The sequence below is a fragment of the Artibeus jamaicensis genome, unplaced genomic scaffold, assembly GCF_021234435.1.
Source record: "Artibeus jamaicensis isolate MK-2021 breed Jamaican fruit bat unplaced genomic scaffold, CSHL_Jam_final contig_240, whole genome shotgun sequence".
NCBI classification, from domain to species: Eukaryota; Metazoa; Chordata; class Mammalia; order Chiroptera; family Phyllostomidae; genus Artibeus; species Artibeus jamaicensis.
Genome location: NW_026521506.1, coordinates 9,537,562 through 9,550,501, shown reverse-complemented (window position 1 = coordinate 9,550,501; position 12,940 = coordinate 9,537,562).

Here is a 12,940-nt window from a genome sequence, read left to right as displayed (position 1 = left end):
CAGCCCAGAGCAATAACCCTGGGGAAAGAGCACTCTGTTTAAAACCTGGATCCCACACCCAAGGCCCTGGGGTGAAGTGCCAGGCTAGCTCTAGGGAGAGTGCACGAAGACTAGCTGAGTGCAGATTAGGGAAGGGATAAAAGCCATACAAATCACCCCTCAGCCTGCTACAGCCAGCAAGACCAGAAGAACCAGTTTGGCCCATTTGAAACCAACAAGAGATCACAAAAAAAGAATAGGTGGAAGTAGTGAACACCAGGATAATCAAGAACCCAACAACAAAGAAACCACCAACAGATAACAACAGAAGAAGGTGAAGGAGGGAGGGAAAACCACACAAACCTCAATCCAGGACCTATCTGGAAATATGACTAAATACTGGAGAAACTTCCCAGTACAAACAACTGAACAAGAGCAAGAGAGAATCCTCAAAACCTTGTACACACAAAAGAACCAGCTTCAACACAACCTGCCCTTACCAGTACAACAAAATACAAGAGAGTGACCCTCAGTTAACCAGCTGGTGGGAAAGAACCACCAAAGAAAGATCCAACAACAATCAAAACCCAAAGACAAACACAGAGCCAACTTAAATGACAGACTAAGACCAATGAACTCAGGAGATCAAGGAGACTACAACACTGAATCTCACAGGTATCCTACCACAGAAGTTCATACCATAAACCCAGGGAGCCAGAACAGATCAATTTAAGAAGCTGAAGCTAACAAGAAGAGTCTCACAGATAATGGAAAGACAAAGAAACAATCCCCAAATGAAAGGAAAAGAGGGAGCCTCAGAAAGAATGGTAAATGAAATAGAGACAAGTCAACTATCAGATATTGGGTTCAAAGCAACGGTTATCGGGAAGCTCCATGAGCACACAATGAGTTACCAGAAACTACAGGGAAACTACAATGAACTCACTGTAAAATATATCAACATGAAAAAGGAAATAGAAACTATCAGCAAGGGCCAAGAGGAAATGAAGAACTCAATATCTTAAGTGAAGAACACAGTAGAAGGAATCAAAAGCAGGATTAATGAAGCAGAAGATCAGATCAGAGAGCTGAAGGAAAAAGTAGGAAAAAACACCCAGAAAGAGCAAGAAAAGGAAAAGAGGCTCAGAAAGAATGAAGAAGGATTAAGAGAAATGCAAGACAATGTGAAACATAATAATATCAGTGTAATAGGGATACCAGAAGACGAAGAAGAGCAAGGGACAGAAAACCTACTTGAAAAAGTAATGATGGAAAACTTCCCTAATTTGATTAGGAAAAAAAAGTTACACAGAGAAGGTTACACAGGGAAAAATCCAGGAAACACAGATAGTCCCAATCAAGAGGAATACAAAGAGGCCCACTTCAAGACACATCATGATTAAAATGGCAAAATTCCAAGACACAGAGAGAATCCTAAAGGCAGCAAGGGAGAAACAGGAAGTAACATACAAGGGAGCCCCAATGAGGTTAGCAGCTGACTTCTCAATGGAAACACTCCAAGCAAGAAGAGAATGAAAAGAAATATTCCAAGTAATGAGAACCAGAGGTTTACAACCAAGACTACTTTACCAAGCAAGGCTCTCAATCAAGATATAAGGCCAAATAAAGAGCTTCCTGGATAAAAGAAGTCTAAAAGAATACACCTCCACCAAACCAGCTCTGCAAGAGATGTTAAAGGGACTGATCTAAGGAAAGGAAGGAAAAGAGAGAGACAGAGAGGAACACAGATACAAAAATGGCAATGATTAGTACCTATCAATAATAACCTTAAACGTAAATGAATTAAATGCTCCAATCAAAAGAGACAGGATAGCTCAATGGATAAGAAAGCATGACCCACACATATGCTGCCTACAACAGACCCACCTCAGGACAAAAGACCATCACAGACTAAAAGTGAAACACTGGAAACACATTTTTCCAAGCAGATGGACAAGAAAAGAAAGCTGGGGTAGCAATTCTCATATCAGACAAAATATACTTCAAAAAAAGGGCCATAAAGAGAGACCCAGAAGGTCACTTCATAATACTCAAGGGAAAAATCCACCAAGAAGACATTAACATTGTAAATATATATGCACCCAACATAGCAGTACCCAAATATATAAAGAAAACCTTAGAGGACTTAAAGGAGATATTGACAGCAACAAAATCATAGTAGGGGATTTTAACACCCCACTATCAAAAATGGACCGATCTTCCAAACAAAATATCAACAAAGATATTGTTGCATTAAACAACACCTTAGATGAAATGGACTTAACTAATATATATAGAGCCCTTCATCCCAAAGAAGCTAAATACACATTCTTTTCAAATACACATGGAACATTTTCAAAGATAGACCACATGATAGGACACAAAACGAGCCTCAACAAATTAAAAAAAAATGAAATCATACCAAGCATTTTCCCTGGCCACAAGGGACTGAAATTGGAAACCCACCTCAAAGGAAAAAACCCAAAACCATGGAGACTGAATGGTATGCTATTAAACAATGAATGGGTCAAGAATGAAATTAGGGAAGAAATCAAAACATTTCTGGAAGCAAATGAAAACAAATTCACAACAACCCAAAACTTATGGGACACAGAGAAGGCAGTCCTGAGAGGGAAGTTTATAGAAATACAGGCCTACCTACGGAAGATAGAAACATTAAAAACAAACAACCTAACCCTAGGTCTGCAAAACCTCAAGGAATTCAACAACAAGGACAGCCCAGAGCAAGTAGAAGGAAGGAAATAACCAAGATCAGAGCACAAGTAAATGACACAGAGACTAAAAGCATGATTCTAAGGATCAATGAATCCAGAAGTTGGTTCTTTGAAAAGATAAACAAAATAGAGAACCCTTTAAGTAGGCTCATCAAGAAAAGAAGAGAGCCCTGGCTGGCATAGCTCAGTGGATTGAGTGTGGGTCTTCGAACTACACGATCGTGGTTCGATTCCCAGTCAGGGCACGTGCCTGGGTTGCAGGCCAGTTCCCGCCAGGGAACTCATGAGAGGCAACCAAACATTGATGTTTCTCACCTTCTCTCCTTCCCCTCCTCTCTAAAGATAAATAAATAAAATCTTTAAAAACAAAGAAAATAAGAGAGAAGACACAAATAAACACAATCAGAAATTAAAGAGGAGAGATTTCAACTGATACCACAAAAATAGAAGGGATTGTAAGAAATTACTATGAAGACCTGTATGCCAAGAAATTTGAAAACCTAGGGGAAATGGACAAATTTCTAGAAAAATATAATCTTCCAAAACTCAATGAAAAAGAAGCAAAATCCTGAACAGACCAATAACAGCAAATTAAATCAAAGCAGTAATCAAAAGTCTCCCAAAGCACTGAAGCCCTGGACCAAATGGTTTCACAGGAGAATTCTACAAAGCATTTAAGGAAAAGCTAACCCCTATTTTTCACAGACTATTCCAAAAAATCCAAATGGATGGAAAACTGCCAAAATCTTTTTATGAAGCTACCATCATCCTAATTCCAAAACACGATAGAGACACACCAAGGAAAGAAAACTTCAGGCCAATATTGTTGATGAACATAGACACTAAAATCCTCAACAAAATATTGGCAAATCTCATCCAACAATATATCAATAAGATCATACACTATGACCAAGTGGGATTCATCCCAGGGATGCAAGGATGGTTCAATATTAGCAAATCAGTAAATGTAGTTCATCACATAAACAAAAGCAAAGACAAAAACCACATGATCATATCAATAGACTCGGAAAAAGCTTTTGATAAAGTACAACACCCATTTATGATAAAAAAACTAAGCAAAGTGGAAATAGAGGGAGCATTCCTCAATATAATAAAGGCCATATATGAGAGACCTACAGCCAACATCATAATCAATGGGAAAAAACTAAAAGCTTTTCCACTATGATCAGGAACAAGACAAGGTTGTGCACTTTCACCACTTCTATTAAATAGATTATTAGGAGTCCTAGCCACAGTAATCAGACAAGAAAATAAAATAAAAGGCATCCAAATCAGAAAGGACTAAACAAAACTGTCACTGTTTGCAGTTGACATGAAGTGTACATGGAAAACCCTATAGACTCTACCAAAAACTGCTGGAATTAATTGATGAATTTGGCAGAAGAGTGGGTTACAAAGTCAATATCCAGAAATCAAAGGCATTTTTGTATACCAACAATGAATCAGCAGAAGCAGAAATCAAGTAAAAAAATCCCATTCGATATAGCAAAAACAAAAATAAAATATTTGGGAATAAACCTAACTAAGGAGGTAAAAGACCTGTATGCAGAAAACTACACAACACTGAAGAAAAAAATCAAAGAAGACACAAATAAATGGAAACATATACCGTGTTCATGGATTGGAAGAATTAACATTATCAAAATGTCTATACTACTCAAAGCAATTTACAGATTCAATGCAATACCTATTAAAGTATCAATGACATATTTCACACACACAGAACAAACACTTAAAAATTTATATGGAACCATAAACAACCCTGAATAGCAGCTGCACTTTTGAGAAAGAAGATCAAAGTAGGAGGAATCACAATACCTTATATCAAACTGTATTACAAAGCCACTGTAACCAAAACAGCCTGGTACTGGCATAAAAACAGGCACATAGACCAATGGAGCAGAACAGAGAGCCAAGAAATAAACCCAAGTCTCCTTGGTCAATTAATATTTGAGACAGTGGGCAACAACATAAAATGGAGTAAAAATAGCCTGTTCAACAAATGGTGTTGGGAGAACTGGACAGCTACATGCAAAAAAATGAAACTTGAGTACCAATTTATACAATACACCAAAATAAATTCAAGGTGGATAAAAGACTTAAATATAAGCTGTGACACCATTAAAGTCCTAGTGGAAAACATAAGGAGGAAAATCTTAGATATTTAACACAGCAACATTTTTACTGATATGTCCCCTAGAACAAGGGACATAAAGGATAGAATAAGCAAATGGAATCTCATCAAAATAAAAAGCTTCTGCATGGCTAAAGAAAACAGTATTAAAATGAAAAGACAACCAACTATATGGGAAAACATATTTGCCAATGATACCTCAAACAAGGGTTTAATCTCCAAAATATATAAAGAACTCATACAACTACACTCTAAGAAGACTAGCAACCCAATTAAAAAACAGGTAAAGGACTGGAACAGAAAAATCTCCAAGGAGGACATACAGAGAGGATCCAGAGACACATGAAAAGATGCTTAACATCACTAGCCATCAGAGAGATGCAAATTAAAACCACAATGAGATACCACTTCACCCTGGTCAGAATGGCTATTACAAACAAAGCAACAAACAACAAGTGTTGGAGAGGTTGTGGAGAAAAGGGGACCCTAGTGCACTTTTGGTGGGATTGCAGACTGGTACAACCATTATGGCAAACACTATGGTATTTTCTCAGAAAACTAAAAATGAATCTGCCTTTTCACCCAGCAATTCCACTGCTGGAATTATACCCTAAAAACCCTGAAACACCAATCCAAAAGAAACTATGCACCCCAATGTTCAGCACAGCACAATTTACAATAGCCAAGTGCTGGAAGCAATCTAAGTTCCTACCAGTAAATGGAAGGATCAAAAAATTATGGTACAGTTACACAGTGGAATTGTATGCAGCAGAAAGAAAGGAAGAGCTCCTACCCTTTGCAATAGCATGGATGGAAATGGAAAGCATTATGCTAAGTGAAATAAGCCACTCAGTGAAAGACAAATACCATATGATCTCACCTTTAACAGGAAGCTAAACGACAAAACAAACAAGCAAGCAAAATATAGCCAAAGACACTGAAATAGAGAACAGGCTGACCATGACCAGAGGGGAGAGGGGAGGAAATTTCAGGGGAAAAGAGGAAGGGTTTACAGGAATAAGTGTAAAGGACCCATGGAGAAGAACCAAGGAGGGTGGAAATGGAAGGGAGGTGGGGAGCGATGGGTGGGTGGGCTGGGAATGGAGTAAAAGACAGAAAAGTGCATTTGAACAACAATTAAAATTTAAAAAAAGATGAACTTTACCAAGTATTGTCAAGGATAGGGAGCTGCTGGAAGTGTCATACGCTGTTGAGTGGAGTGTAAGTTAGCAGTATCTACTCAAGTCAAATAATAGTGCACCCAATGATATGACAAATTTGTTCATATACATACACACATATACATACAGGGTGGGGCAAAAGTAGCTTTTTAGTTGTGAGTATGTAAAACACAGAGTTCATTCTTGTATTATTATTAACTATTGTATTATTTTCCATATGAACAACTGGAAACAACTACAAACCTAATTTTGCTTTATATATATATATTCCCAACAGAAATGTATACATGTGTTCATCAAAAGAAATATGCTAAGTCTTCATAGCAGCATTATTTGTAGTAGCACCAAGCTGAAAACAATCTAAAAGTTCATCAACATTGGAATAAAGTTAGGTATATTCACACAATGGTATATTCAATTTATAAAAATTGAAAAAGAACAAACTATTAGGCTAAACAAGTTGATGCATGTCACAGATAAAGGGTTGACCAAGAAGCCAGTTGCATAAGAGAGTCTATTTATATCAAGTTGAAGAACAGGTAAAATTAACCTATGGTGATAGAACTCAAATAGTGGTAGACCAGAATAACATGATAGAGGCTTTTGGGATGCTCATTAATGTTCTAAGTCCTGATTTAAGCAGTGGTAATGCAGGTCCCCTCACTTTATAAAAATTAATCTGTACAATTTAGATTAACCTCTATTTTGTTATACTTTAAATGTTATAAAATAAATAAGAATAAATATATTGAAAGAGAGATGAAGAGTTACACTGGATGACTTTTAATGTTCCTTCCAGTTCTAACGCACTATGGTTTTCTGTGAAAATGCTTTGAAAATAATAAAATCATCCACGAGGATAAAAATCTTATATTATTGTAAGTGTTATTTGATTTGGAATCTCTAATGACTGAATCAAACAGTGGCTGACCTTGGGCCAAGATGGAGGTGTAGGTAGACACACTCCTGGCACAACCAAAAGAAGGGCAACAGCAATTTAGAAACAAAAATCAAGCAGAACTAACAGAAAATTGAACTGTATGGAAGTCTGACAACCAAGGAGTTAAAGAAGACACATTTACCCAGATTTGTAGGAGAGGTGGAGACGAGCCGCTGGTCAGAGAGGACTCAGGGTAAAGCAGCGGCTGGTGGGACCTAGCAAGGGAGTGGATTGTGGAAGGGGGCACAGTGTGCAAGGTGGCTGGCAGACCTGGTGGTCCCACATTCTCCCACAAATAAACCAGCCAAAACTGGGTAGTGGGACAGATCACACAACCCAGGGTTCCAGAGCAGGGAAATAAAGCCTCACACCACTGACTGAAAACACCTGTGGGGGTTGAGGTGCCAGGAGAAACTCCCAGCCTCACAGGAGAGTTCACTGGAGAGACCCACCCATATGGGAATCAGCACCAAAAGTACCCAGTTTGCTTGTGGGTAGTGGGGGAAGTGACTGAAATCTAGTAGAGAGCAGAGCAAGCGCCATTGTTTCCTCTTGGACCCCTCCCTCGAATACAGCACACAACACAATGATGCAGTTTACCCCACCCTGGTGAACACCTAAGGCTCCACCCCTCACTACATAACAGGTGCATCAAAACAAAAAAAAAATGGCCTGAACAAAAGAACAGATTGAAACTCCAGAAAAAATACAACTAAGTGACGAAGAGATAACCAACCTATCAGATGCACAGTTCAAAACACTGGTAATCAGGATGCTTGCAGAATTGGTTTGCAGAATTGGTTGAATTTGGGTGCGAATTAGATGAAAAAAATGAAGGCTACACTAAGTGAAATAAAGGAAAATGTACATGGAACCAATAGTGATGGGAAGGAAACTGGGACTCAGATCAACGATGTGGACCAGAAGGAAGAAAGAAACAACCAAACAGAAAAGAATGAAGAAAAAAAAAGAAATAAAAAAATGAGGAGAGGCTTAGGAAGCTCCAGGACATCTTTAAATTTTCCAATATCCAAATGATAAGGGTTCCAGAAGGGGAAGAGGAAGAGCAACAAGTGGAAAAGGTATTTGAACAAATAATAAAGGAGAACTTCTCCAATCTGGCAAAGGAAATGGACTTCCAAGAAGCCCAGGAAGCTCAGAGAGTTCCTAAGAAGTTGGACCCAAGGAGGAACACACCAAGGCCCATCATAATTACATTAGCCAAGATAAAAATTAAGCAGAGAATCCTAGAATCAGCAAGAGAAAAGGAGGTAGTTACTTACAAAGGAATTCCCATGAGACTGTCAGTAGATTTCTGAAAAGAGACCTTGCAGGCAAGAAGGGGCTGGAAAAAAGTATTCTAAGTCCTGAAAGGCAAGGACCTACATCTAAGATTGCTCTATCCAGCTAAGCTTTCATTTAGAATGGAAGGGCAGATAAAGTGCTTCCCAGATAAGGTCAAGTTAAAAGAGTTCATCATCACCTAGCCCTTATTATATGAAATGTTAAAGGGACTTATCTAAGAAAAAGATTAAAACATGTATAGTAAAATGACAGTAAACTCACAGTTATTAACAACCACATCTAAAACAAAAACAAACTAAGCAAATAACTAGAACAGGAACAGAACCACAGAAATGGAGATCACATGAAGAGTTATCAACAGGTGAGTGGGAGGGGGAGAGAAGGGGAAAAGGTAGAGAGAATAAGTAGCATAGATGGTAGGTAGAAAATAGATGGGGGGGTAAGAATAGTATGGGAAATGTATAAGCCAAAGAATTTATGAGTATTACACATGGAGATGAACTAAGGAGGGGGGAATGTTGGTGGGAGGGGGTGTGCAGGGTGGAGGGGAGTGAAGGAGGAAAATTGGACAAGTATAATAGCATAATCAATATGATATATTTAAGAATAAGCAGTGACCAATCATTTGCTTAAATTTCTCTATATTTATTTTCTACTTGAAAATTTAAGTTACCTGTCTCCTTTTTTGGCTATTTTTCATTTTGTAGTTTCTTTGAACTTTTTTATCTAGACCCTTGATGGGAAACCAGGGACAATATCATGGGGAGTAATCTTGAACACTCTTAAATTTTGGGCTGGCAATGTGCAATGGCAAAACTTCTAAAAGTTTATGAAGAATGGTTTACAACTCCTTTTAATCAGCTGTGGCTTTGTATTCCTCAACTTAGCTTCTCTGATTAAATGTGTAATGTAGCAGAGGAAATAATAATGATTTTCCAAATCACTTGACCTCTGTTAGGAGTCCATAATTCTAATGTCAGATGAAAATAATGCTAGAAGAATAATAAGATACATTTTGACATTCATTTTCAAAATAGTCATTTAAATTCTATCATGTTATTATTGCTATGGCTTTTTCTCAGCATTCCTAGTATAACTTAGTAAATGAATCTATTAGTAAGCATAGTTAATAAAATGGTTGACTTATTATAAGACATGAGACTGGTTTTACTGAGGCCACTTGGCTTGTTGAAAACCCACTATATTTTTCTTGGAAGTTTTTCTCTTTTCAGATATTCATTAATAAATCAATTTTCCAGGTATCTAAGTGAAAGTTTTCTTTAAGGATATGTCACCTTTTTAACTCTTGGCCATCTTGCACTTTTAAGTGAAGTGTAATTTACATTTCATAAAAGTAGGAGCTGAACAGCAAGCTGTAAGTAATTATCATATAATTAAATGTCTACTATGAAGGGAATGAAAATATGAGCTCCTTCATGCTTTCCGTGACTGGGTTATGCAATAGTAAATTAAATTACAGTTCTTTATCTCAAGAGGGCTCCAGGGGACCTACACAGGATTGGGAGAGATACCTTTGAGTTGCCAATGTAGTTTCAGTTGAAAGCTGAAGCAGTCATTTCACTCTCCAAGCAGACCATATGGAAATGGCTTCTTTAGCTTTGATTTTAGAAATGGAACTCCTCTCAGTAATTCTGAAAATCTCCTTTAACTATGTTAATATTTGTAAATGGGAAACACCACCCTAGTAATTAAAACTTAATTATTACCACAGGTGATTTTTATTTTTTTCAAATCCACAAAGCAGTTGGCTTTGGGGATGATAATCAAGTGCCAAATGCATTTGTAATTAGGTGAAATGTTCCCCATAATCTGATTTTGCTTAATATTCATTTAAAATATGTACTGAGTCCCTCCCTGTTAAGTTCAAGATTCTGTAGAGCATTCAAAGGTAAAAAAAAAAAAAGATAGGTTCCCCGCTCTGAGGGAGATTCCAGTCAGGTAGAGGATAAAAATTATACACACACACACACACACACACACACACACACACACACACACACACACACACACACACTACAAAACAAGGCACAATTGGATAGTTATCAGAGACTCCAAAGGTGTGGAGGAGCTTGGGGGAAGGAGCAATCACTTTTTGTTCCTGGCTAGGTAGAACTGGTTAGGTTTCAGGAAGCCAGTGTTTACTGATGTATGAGGGATCGTAAGGGATACTGAGGATAGCATGAGCAATGATACATGTGGTAAAACAGCATGGGACCTTCAGGAAATGAATTAGACCAATTTGGTTAACTTATTTCAACAGTCACAATGATTATTTATCTGAATTTGTGAATACAACTGTTGAGTTTTACAGGTTTTCTCCCAAGTCCAAACCTGTAATGTGATATTCTTGACTGTTTACATTGTTTGGAGCTTTAGATACATATAGGGGTATACTGAGAGATGTGGATAAAAATGGAGATTGTTGCTAGATTGCAAAGCCTCTTGGGCACCAAAATAATTCCAGATAGACTTTACTCAAAGAAATATTCATAATCGACAAAACAAACAAACAAGCAAAATATAACCAGAGACAATAAAATTAAGAACAAACTGACAGTAATCAGAGAGGAGAGGGGAGAGGGATAATGGGGGAAAAAGGGGTAAGGGTTTTCAGGAATATCTATAAAGGGCACATGGACAAAACCAAAGTGGGGTGGGATCAGGCGTGAGAGGTGGGAATGGCTGGGGTGGTGGGGAGTGGTGGGGGGAAATGGAGAAAAGGGGAAAAATAAAATAAAAGACTTTTCCTTAAAAAAATAAAAAATCTTCACAGACTATTGTGTGCCAGGCACTTTAAAAGGCATGTGAAATAGAGTGATGAATATCTGCCTTGACTACAAAGAAATTAGTTTAATAGGGGAGATAGTTGTGAGGTACTGAGGGTACCTGCCTAATCAAGATGTGAAGTGTTTGGAAAGGCATTCTAGAGATGGTGTGTCAGAGTTGAAATATAAAGAAGAGTGTGGGTTTTCCTGAAACATGAGAAAATGGAAACATGTTTTAAGAAGAGAAATGGAAAGGATGTTCCAAGCAGAGATAGCATGTAATGTCACCAAGATGTCAAGGACCCAGACAGTTCCTGAGAGTGCTAGCCTTGATCCTAAAGTGTGAATTGAGTGAGAGGCTGATGAGGCTGGAGAGAGAGGTCATTAGAGACCTGATCATTGAATGCCCTGTAGAGGCTATTGCAGTGATCCAGATGGAGCTGATACAGCTATGAATTATACAGCAGCAGTGAGGAAGAAAGAAGAAAGCATACATTGGAGAAAGATTTAGGGGGTAGAATTGACAGGACTTGCTAATCAATGGAATGTAAATGATTAGGTGAGTAATAGAGAGCAAGGATGAATCTCAAGCTTGGACTTGGGTATCAGGAAATGCCATTCACTCAGATGTGAAAAACAGGAGGGTAAGATTTGAGGGGAAAGGGAGTAATGAGCTTAGTTTTACCAATGTTGAGTGGGAAAGGCCAGTCAGAAAACAAAATGGAGATAATGGCAAAACATTGGATATATTATTTGGAGTACAGGAATGTAGTTTGGGTTGCAGATGTAATTTTGAGAGTCATCAATATCAGGAGTTGCAAATCCAAATGTCTACAGGATCCAGAAAAGTAATAGAAATGGATAATTCTTGCTGGGGCTGATATGGGGTTAAGACTAAAGGAAGGGATGAATACAGGCATTGTCCAAAAGCATTCAAGTTAAAAAGTCTGTTAGCCAGCCAAATAAAATCCAGCTGCACACCATATGAAGGTCAACCAGCCAGTTTTCCACTATATATATATATATATATATATATATATATATATATATATATATATATATATATATATGTAGTAATTAGCCATTAAAGTGAATGCAATGTTTATGCAGAGTATGTAGAGTACACAAAAAAGCCAAGGACAAAACTCCAGAGAAGAAATATAAGGAAAGACAGATACTTGGAGGTGAGGAGTGGGGAAAGAAGAGAGGAGAGGAAAGAGAAGAAAGAAAACCAGGCAGGGAATGGTTAATTGTATCAAATGCTACAGAGTTAGGTAAAGACTGTGAAATTTCCATAAGAATTGGCACCAGGCAGGGGGTTGCTAACTTTAACTGAAGCTGTTTCAGTGGTGTGGTGGGGGCTGAAGCCAGATTGTAATGGATTGAGAATTAAATAGAGAAGTGAAGACTGAGTATAGAAAACTGTTTCAAGAAATTTGGCTGTGAGTGGGAGATGAGCAGTTAGGTAGTAGTTGGCTATTTATATATGTATGTAGAGCAGGAAAGACGTGAGCACAGTTGTATTCTAAAGGGAGAGGATGAGGTTATAGATCTAGGAAAACAAGGTCCCTGGAGAGCTGGGAACAAAGGTGATCCAGAGCACAGGTGGAAAGATGAGACTTAAGGTAAAAGGAATGGCAACTTTTCTACTGAAATTGAAGATAATTTCATTCAACAAATATTTATGGAGCTTCTATACCCTACTAGACAATGCATGTAGCAGTTTTAAAAAGTAGGACAAAACTCTCTGCTGGCATGGAAGTTACATTCCAGAAAGACTAAGTACGTATAAGAGCAAATACATATAAATAGTGTTGGGGCATTGGGAATATAGTTGAAACATTCTTTTTTTTTTTGTA